This window comes from Aquarana catesbeiana, linkage group LG03, assembly GCF_042186555.1.
Source record: "Aquarana catesbeiana isolate 2022-GZ linkage group LG03, ASM4218655v1, whole genome shotgun sequence".
NCBI lineage: Eukaryota > Metazoa > Chordata > Amphibia > Anura > Ranidae > Aquarana > Aquarana catesbeiana.
Genome location: NC_133326.1, coordinates 713,105,177 through 713,115,381, shown reverse-complemented (window position 1 = coordinate 713,115,381; position 10,205 = coordinate 713,105,177).

Here is a 10,205-nt window from a genome sequence, read left to right as displayed (position 1 = left end):
CTAAATTCCATACCAGACCCTTCAGGTCTGGTATGGATTTTAAGGGGAACCCCGCGCCAAAAAAAAAAAAAAACGGCGTGGGGTCCCCCCAAAAATCCATACCAGACCCTTATCCGAGCACGCAACCTGGCAGGCCGCAGGAAAAGAGGGGGGGACGAGAGTGCGGCCCCCCCTCCCTCCTGAACCGTACCAGGCCACATGCCCTCAACATTGGGAGGGTGCTTTGGGGTAGCCCCCCAAAACACCTTGTCCCCATGTTGATGAGGACAAGGGCCTCATCCCCACAACCCTGGCCAGTGGTTGTGGGGGTCTGCGGGCGGGGGGCTTATCGGAATCTGGAAGCCCCCTTTAACAAGGTGACCCCCAGATCCCGGCCCCCCCCTGTGTGAAATGGTAAGGGGGTACATAAGTACCCCTACCATTTCACGAAGAAAGTGTCAAAAATGTTAAAAATGACAAGAGACAGTTTTTGACAATTCCTTTATTTAAATGCTTCTTCTTTCTTCTATCTTCCTTCATCTTCTGGTTCTTCTGGTTCTTCTGGCTCTTCTGGTTCTTCCTCCGGCGTTCTCGCCCAGCATCTCCTCCGCGGCGTCTTCTGTCTTCTTCTCCTCGGGCCGCTCCGCACCCATGGCATGGGGGGGAGGCTCCCGCTCTTCTCTTCTTCTTTTCTTCTCTTCTTCTCTTCTTCATTTTCTTCTCCGGGCCGCTCCGCAATCCATGCTGGCATGGAGGGAGGCTCCCGCTGTGTGACGGCGCTCCTCGTCTGACAGTTCTTAAATAACGGGGGGGCGGGGCCACCCGGTGACCCCGCCCCCCTCTGACGCACGGTGACTTGACGGGACTTCCCTGTGGCATTCCCCGTGACGTCACAGGGAAGTCCCGTCAAGTCACCGTGCGTCAGATTATTTAAGAACTGTCAGACGAGGAGCACCGTCACACAGCGGGAGCCTCCCTCCATGCCAGCATGGATTGCGGAGCGGCCCGGAGAAGAAAAGAAGAAAAGAAGAAGAGAAGAAGAGAAGAAAAGAAGAAGAGAAGAGCGGGAGCCTCCCCCCATGCCATGGGTGCGGAGCGGCCCGAGGAGAAGAAGATAGAAGACACCGCGGAGGAGATGCTGGACGAGAACGCCGGAGGAAGAACCAGAAGAGCCAGAAGAACCAGAAGAACCAGAAGATGAAGGAAGATAGAAGAAAGAAGAAGCATTTAAATAAAGGAATTGTCAAAAACTGTCTCTTGTCATTTTTAACATTTTTGACACTTTTTTCGTGAAATGGTAGGGGTACTTATGTACCCCCTTACCATTTCACACAGGGGGGGGCCGGGATCTGGGGGTCACCTTGTTAAAGGGGGCTTCCAGATTCCGATAAGCCCTCCGCCCGCAGACCCCCACAACCACCGGCCAGGGTTGTGGGGATGAGGCCCTTGTCCTCATCAACATGGGGACAAGGTGTTTTGGGGGGCTACCCCAAAGCACCCTCCCAATGTTGAGGGCATGTGGCCTGGTACGGTTCAGGAGGGAGGGGGGGCCGCACTCTCGTCCCCCCCTCTTTTCCTGCGGCCTGCCAGGTTGCGTGCTCGGATAAGGGTCTGGTATGGATTTTTGGGGGGACCCCACGCTTTTTTTTTTTTTTTTTTTGGCGCGGGGTTCCCCTTAAAATCCATACCAGACCTGCAGGGTCTGGTATGGAATTTAGGGGGAACCCCACGTCATTTTTTTTTTTTAATTTTGGCCGGGGTTCCCCTTAATATCCATACCAGACCTGAAGGGCCTGGTATGGAATTTAGGGGGACTCCCACGTCATTTTTTTTTTTTAATTTTGGTTCGGGGTTCCCCTTTGGGGAATTCCCATGCTGTTTTTATCAATGAACTTCTATGTGTATTGTCGGCAATGCAATAGCCGCGAGTAGTTTTAAATGAGTTTTTTCCTTCAAAATGTCATTTTGCTGTCAGACTGTTCTAAACACAGGAAACATGCGCCCCTTTACAGGCACACTATAGACACCCCCCAGGTACGAAATTTAAAGGGATATTACACTTTTATTGATTGACTTTAAGCATTATTAAAATCACTGCTCCTGAAAAAACGGCCGTTTTTAAAACTTTTTTTTGCATTGATCCATGTCCCCTGGGGCAGGACCCAGGTCCCCAAACACTTTTTATGACAATAACTTGCATATTAGCCTTTAAAATTAGCACTTTTGATTTCTCCCATAGACTTTTAAAGGGTGTTCCGCGGCATTCGAATTTGCCGCGAGCACCCCAAATTGTTCGCTGTTCGGTGAACTTGCGAACAGCCAATGTTCGAGTCGAACATGAGTTCGACTCGAACTCGAAGCTCATCCCTACTGTCTGGTTATATATATATAAATATCTACTTCAGTATTGTGGTTTGTATTCACCTCTTAAATAAGTGTGTTAAAAAATATAAAAAATATGCATACACGTGTTATATTCATGTCTTTAAAGCATGCTATATTACAAAAGCTATAGATTTGGGGCTGTGCAATTCCATATAGGTGTGTCCTTTCCTTTTTTAACCCATTACTTTTCATTTATTCAATTGATTAATTGTCACTGTTTTTCTATTGGTGGTTTTCTAATTGTACTACTTATATATTAGTAATCATGTTCATTCAGACTTTAGCTATGAGTAAGCACCTTTGTATGTGAAACGCGTTAGCTATTGCTACCTCCTGTCTGTGTGGATGAATTTTGTTGTTTTTATGGAATAAAGATGGAATAAAGATGATCGTTTATCAGAGTGCAGCAGTCCGGAATTTTCTTGTTTATACTCACCCAATGTAGAGACAGAACTTCAGAGTGGGTACACCTGTTAAGGATGTCCTCAAATTACTCACCCAAAAAACAAACTCTCTAAGCATGCCCAGAAACATCCAAGTGCTGTTTACACACAAAAAGAAGAAAAAAAAAGCAAAGTCCCTGAGCATGCCCAGACCAACCCAAATGCACCTAGCACAAAATAAGCCACCCCTCTGTCCAAAATTAAGCACATCATCCAAGCATGCTACAAATTTACAGATGAGACAAACACCCCCCAGTCCAGGGGGGCAAACAAAGAGCCTAACATGGGCAAAAGTTATACAACAAATACCATTGCAGTCTATGGGAACTGACTTGTTAATTTTGCTAGTCCTCACTTGGCTGGCTTATCTTCTAGTTATTGGCCTTAAAATGGGTATGGGAGCCCAGGTCTCACCCTAAGGGACATATGTCGCCAATTTGGACAACCCTAAAAATTAAAACAAGGAAAAGTGCATATAAAAATGCAAAATTGCTTAAAAGCTAGTAACTTGGGGTGGGGGGCTTACTCTGCCTGTAAAGTGGTGCATCTGTAGCATGTATCCAAAATGCTGCTTCAAAGATGTACGGCTTTAGAGAGAACTTACAAATCTACATTGCAGCTGCAAGACTTTAACCCAAAACAAAAAATAGCCTGCCCCCCAATACATACAAGGCCATTTGGGTATGTTAAGGCTTAAAATGAGAACCCCCACGTGAAAACCCACCCCAAACTAAAAAAAGATTGTGCCCCTCCCACACACTAACAAACCCCTAGCCAAACACACAGAAAGCCAGCCCATGAAAGGGGGGTGGATGCTTGGGGGCAGGAGGGGCTCAGGCACCCCAAAAGTCAACCACCTTGTTCCCATATTCACATTCACTCTTCCACACCACCCTAGGCTGGGGTTGTGGGGGGCTGCAGACAGGGGGCTTTACGGAATGTGGAAAGCCCCTTTAAATTAGTGGGTACAAGGTGCTTTGTGGTTGGTTTAGGGCTGAGCCCAACATGCCCCAAAGGCATCCAGCTATGTTGAGTGCATGTGGCCTTGTATGGTTCAGGAGGGGGTTGGGCGATCGCCATGGGCAATACCCATTTGGGTATGTTAAGGCTTAAAATGAGGACCCCCACGTGAAAAATCCCACCCCAAACTAAAAAAAGATTGTGCCCCTCGAACACACTAACAAACCCCTAGCCAAACACACAGAAAGCCAGCCCATGAAAGGGGGTGGATGCTTTAGGGCAGGAGGGGCTCAGGCACCCCAAAAGTCAATCACCTTGTTCCCATATTCACATTCACTCTTCCACACCACCCTAGGCTGGGGTTGTGGGGGGCTGCAGACAGGGGGCTTTACGGAATGTGGAAAGCCCCTTTAAATTAGTGGGTACAAGGTGCTTTGTGGTTGGTTTAGGGCTGAGCCCAACATTCCTCAAAGGCAGCCAGCTATGTTGAGTGCATGTGGCCTTGTATGGTTCAGGAGGGGGTTGGGTGATCGCTCTTCTCACCCCTTTCCTAGCTGGCCCTGTTGTATGCTCAGAAAAAGGATGTGGTTTGGATTGGTGAAGGCAGCTCACAGCCTTTTGAGAGTGGAGTGGAGTGTGGAGTTCGCCTTTAAAAGCAAAAGTTAGCCCAAAGAAATCATATGAATTATAAGGGGGAGACAAGAGCATTGGAGAATGGAGTGTGGAGTTCCCCTTTAAAAGCAATAGCTGGTCCAAGGAAATCATATGCATTAGAGGGGGAGGGTTAAATGCCCTTTTAAGAGGAGCTAGAGGAGCAAGAGTCTTTTTACATAATTTTAATAAGGTGCATGTCACATGTTGGCAACATAACATGCTAACATGACCTGTGTGCAAGTCATAAATGTGAACCAACGTAAAAAAAAAAAAAGTCAAGTTTAGAGGTGCGCCCGTTCAACCCACGCAATTGCATTTGCATTGCTTGATATTTACTAAGATTTTGGCCTGCGCGGTGAACAAACGCATTTGAACAAGCGCAAGAGCCACTTGCGCATTCTCAGTGCTTACATTGATCTCACGCAGTTCTAAACGTACTTGCAGGCACAGCAGGCTTTCTCTGAAAACGTTACTTTCTCATTCTATTTTGGGCATATTTGTTACTTGGGCAGTTGTTACTAAACTTCCTCACATAACCCCATAATATTGGCACCTCTATCTTCTGTTAATATTGAATTGAAGATGCTGTGCGCCATGTCCATAGTGGCGCACAGATTGCATTCTCCCATGCGCCGAGATCGTTATAGTAAATGGGGTATTTGCACTCTGTTACTAGCGCACCATTTCTTAAATATGAAAATGTGCGTTGCGCCTCACCGTGTGCCTCTACTCATGGTGCACAGCTTTTGTAAATCAGCCCCACTGTGTTTATTGTAAGAAAAAACCTGCCTCGCCTCTTTCTATTTTCTGCCTATTTAAGTGCTCATATACCATCCTGACACTGTCCAATATGTACCAAACACAGCTACTGCACAATACTTCTGATTATTGTCTCTGAAATAATATACTCTACTTTTTTTTCATGTTAAAACCTACCTTATCTATCCATCGTATGTTGTGGCCTAATTAATCTGCTTATACTATACTCTCTAATGAATGTTCAAAATATGTGGCAATTATCTCTCAGAAAATTCACTCTAATAATTATTGCAAGATACAACCTGCCTTGTCTCTCCTACTTATATTGCAGCCTAATTAAAATGCTTGTTTACTGTTCAGCCACTGTACAGTATTTGCTGCCCAATCAAGTGCTTGCGCTTTGTCCTGATCCTAGCCAATATCTACCAAACATAGAAGTCTTCTACAGAAGTCTATATTGTATCATGAATTATATTTTATTAAGGTTTCATAAGTGGGCACATTTGCACAAACATCAGTACCAGGGATGAGCCGAACACCCCCCTGTTCGGTTCGCACCAGAACATGCGAACAGGCAAACCATTTGTTCGAACACGCGAACACCGTTAAAGTCTATGGGACTCGAACATGAATAATCAAAAGTGCTAATTTTAAAGGCTTATATGCAAATTATTGTCATAAAAAGTGTTTGGGGACCTGGGTCCTGCCCCAGGGGACATGGATCACTGCAAAAAAAGTTTTAAAAACGGCAGTTTTTTCGGGAGCAGTGATTTTAATAATGCTATAAGTGAAAAACAAAAGTGTAATATTTCTTTAAATTTTGTACCTGGGGGGTGTCTATAGTATGCCTGTAAAGGGGCGCATGTTTCCCCTGTTTAGAACAGTCTGACAGCAAAATTACATTTCAAAGGAAAAAATGTAATTTAAAACTACTCGCGGCTATTAATAAATTGCCGGTCCGACAATACACATAACAGTTCATTGATAAAAACGGCACGGGAATTCCCCACAGGGGAACCCCGACCCTTCAGGTCTGGTATGGCTATTAAGGGGAACCCCAGCCAAATTTTTTTTTAAAAATGGCGTGGGGTCTCCCTCAAAATCTATACCAGACCCCTATCCGGGCACGCAACCTGGCAGGCCGCAGGAAAAGAGGGGGGACGAGAGAGCGGCCCCCCTCCTGAACAGTACCAGGCCACATGCACTCTACATTGGGAGGGTGCTTTGGGGTCCCCCCCAAAGCACCTTGTCCCCATGTTGATGAGGACAAGGGCCTCATCCCGACAACCCTTGCCCGGTGGTTGTGGGGGTCTGTGGACGGGGGGCTTATCGGAATCTGGAAGCCCCCTTTAACAAGGGGGCCCCCAGATCCCGGCCCCTCCCTGTGTGAAATGGTAGGGGGGTACAAAAGTACCCATACCATTTCACAAAAAAACTGTGAAAAATGTTAAAAATGACAAGAGAGTTTTTGACAATTCCTTTATTTAAATGCTTCTTCTTTCTTCTATCTTCTATCTTCCTTCGGTTTCTTCCTCCATTTTCTTCTTCTTCTTCCTCCGATCCTCTGCTTCTTGATCCGGTGTTCTCGTCCGGCATCTTCCTCCGTGGCGTCTTCTTCCCTTCTTCTTGCTCGGGCTGCTCCGCATCCATGATGGGAGGCTCCCGCTGTGTGACGCTTCTCGTCTTCTGACGGTTCTTAAATAACGGAGGGCAGGAACACCCGGTGACCACGCCCCCCTCTGACGCACAGGGACTTGACTGGGACTTCCTGAGGCTTTCCCCGTGACGTCAGAGTGGGGCGGGTTCACCCGTTATGTAAGAAGACGAGAAGCGTCACACAGCGGGAGCCTCCCATCATGGATGCAGAGCGGCCCAAGCAAGAAGAAGGGAAGAAGATGCCGTGGAGGAAGATGCCGGATGAGAACACCGGAGCAAGAAGCAGAGGATCAGAGGAATAAGAAGAAGAAGATGGAGGAAGAAACCGAAGGAAGATAGAAGAAAGATAGAAGATAGAAGAAAGAAGAAGCATTTCAATAAAGGAATTGTCAAAAACTGTCTCTTGTCATTTTTAAAATTTTTGACACTTTTTTTGTGAAATGGTAGGGGTACTTTTGTACCCCCTTACCATTTCACACGGGGGGGCGGGATCTGGGGGTCACCTTGTTAAAGGGGGCTTCCAGATTCTGATAAGCCCCCCGCCCGCAGACCCCCACAACCACCGGGCAAGGGTTGTGGGGATGAGGCCCTTGTCCTCATCAACATGAGGACAAGGTGTTTTGGGGGGACCCCAAAGCACCCTCCCAATGTTGAGGGCATGTGGCCTGGTATGGTTCAGGAGGGGGGGCACTCTCTCGTCCCCCCTATTTTCCTGCGGTCTGCCAGGTTGCGTGCTCGGATAAGGGTCTGGTATGGATTTTTGGGGGGACCCCACAACATTTTTTTTTAAATTTTTCCCGGGGTTCCCCTTAATATCCATACCAGACCTGAAGGGCCTGGTATGGAATTTATGGCCCCCCCCCACGCCATTTTTTTTAAAATTGTGGTTCAGGGTTCCCCTGTGGGGAATTCCCATGCCGTTTCTATCAATAAACTTTTATGTGTATTGTCGGGACCTGCAATTCATTAATAGCCGCGAGTAGTTTTAAATGACTTTTTTTCCTTTGAAATGTCATTTTGCTGTCAGACTGTTCTAAACATGCGCCCCTTTACAGGCATACTATAGACACCCCCCAGGTACAAAATTTAAAGGAATATTACACTTTTATTGTTTCACTTTAAGCATTATTAAAATCACTGCTCCCGAAAAAACTTTCGTTTTTAAAACTTTGTTTTGCATTGATACATGTCCCCTGGGGCAGGACCCAGGTCCCCAAACACTTTTTATGACAATAATTTGCATATAAGCCTTTAAAATTAGCACTTTTGATTTCTCCCATAGACTTTTAAAGGGTGTTCCGCGGCTTTCGAATTTGCCGCGAACACCCCAAATTGTTCGCTGTTCGGCGAACTGGCCAACAGCCGATGTTCGAGACGAACATGAGTTCGACTCAAACTCAAAGCTCATCCCTAATCAGTACATACAATTGTAGCGCCCCTCTGATAGGCACTAGAGTGAGTGTATATAGTTTTTGGTTTATCTGCTTAACTGGGAGACAGCTAGGTAAATTTATGTGCTATCTGCTTACCAGAGAGCTGTGATTGTTTAGTGAGGTCTGTTCTGTGTGCTCTGCTCATGCTGTCTTGAAAGTTTCACACTGATCCAATAGCTATGGAGTATAATGGATAGTGGGAGGAAACCTGGCAGATAAAAGAATGAATGTCCATACAGCCCAAGCCAATTATAAATGGATGTGCCCCAAGGCATGCTGGGTGACTGTATTTATATTTGAAGAGCACATGAGCTTGGGGCCTTCCTCTAGAGAGAGAGAGGTGCAGGTGGGGAGGGGGGCTGCTGCCTCTCCCCAGCGCAGGCTGCCATGCAGCCTCAGGTGGGCAACCTGAGGGCCTGAAACCCTGAAGCTGTAACCCATGTTTCTTGTGAGAGTTTACTGAGGGAGGATGTCTGTGGATCCTGTCTGGTACTGCTGAGGAAGGCTGCCTATGATGCTTCAGGAGCCTTGTGATTACAGACCCCCAAAGGGGATCCCTGGGACTTGTGGTGTTAGATCCCCCTCTGAGTGCTAGAAGTCAGCTGCTAGGTGTAAGCTAAAAGGGACGTTGGCTAGTGTCCTGAAGAGGCAAAGTTCACTGAGTTCCTTCTGCTACAAAGGGACTTGTTTATTCCGTACAGCTGCTGTATGGTCCTACTGATAATCTGGTACACATTTGTCCTCACCTGTGAATAGTTAATTTGGAGTATTCTACTAATTCCCTTCTCCTATACAAGTTCTCCAAATAAAATACAAAAACAAATCCCCTAGACTGGTCATTGGAAATAACGAGCGGCAGTGTGTGTACCTGGCTGTGTGAAAATACCCGTGACTGGCTGTGGATCAATCAGTGGGAGACCCAGGCACAAATAGTCGAGCGGCTCCTCCGGGGGTAGCGCTACACAAGTTACATTGATCAGTGGAAATAATTCAACTTTCGTTGATGTATACTGGTCCAGCATAGAGATGGTGGAATATCTGTTTCATCAGAGACTTACTACATATTCAGAAAAGGAAATATACGGTATGAAGAAAACATTCACTTAATATTTACAGTACGAATGAGCAATGTAGGTTCAGATCCCTAATGACATCTGAAAGCTCTGGAGGGATGGAAGAGTTCCATCTTTAGGTAATATTTTGTGTGACTCCAAATAAAACATGCGGCACACAAACATCAGAAGGGAACTCATTAATGCTAGAAGGGATTAAGTCCAACTTGACGGAGGGTATAATTTGACTAGGAAGTGACCCCCAATATGAGTCTAAAGACCAATAAGACCTCAAGGACTTTGCATTGCCAAAATATTGGGACCCAGTTGAACTGTAACCTCTCCAAGATGAGATGAGTTGGTGGAGAGAAATTTAGATAAATTGTTTAACCGCTTGCCGACCTCGCTACAACTAAAAGATGGCTCCTTCAGTTCTGGGAGGGCATCCATGGACATCCTCCCAGAACCCCGCCCCCTATGGCATCCATCGGGCATGCTCTGTGTCCACTGTATCCTTTGGTCAAAGCTGATCACAGATCGGGGTAAAGTACCAATCACAGTGGACCTTTACCATGTGATCAGCTGTGTCCAATCACAGCTGATCTTATGTAAACAGACTTACCAGTTATCGGCAGTCCTTTCCTCACACGCTGTGTCTTTGTGAGGAAAGGAGAGCCGATAACCGGAAAGGCTGCAAGTACATTGTTTACACTGTTAAACAGGGCATTGATCATTAGTGCCCTGATTATCAGTGCAACCCCAACAGTGCTCATCAGCGCAGCTTATCAATGCCCATTGGTGCTGCTTATCAGTGTCCATCAGTGTCGCCTATCAGTGCCCATCGGTGTCACCTCTTCAATGGCCATCAGTGCCACCTCATAAGT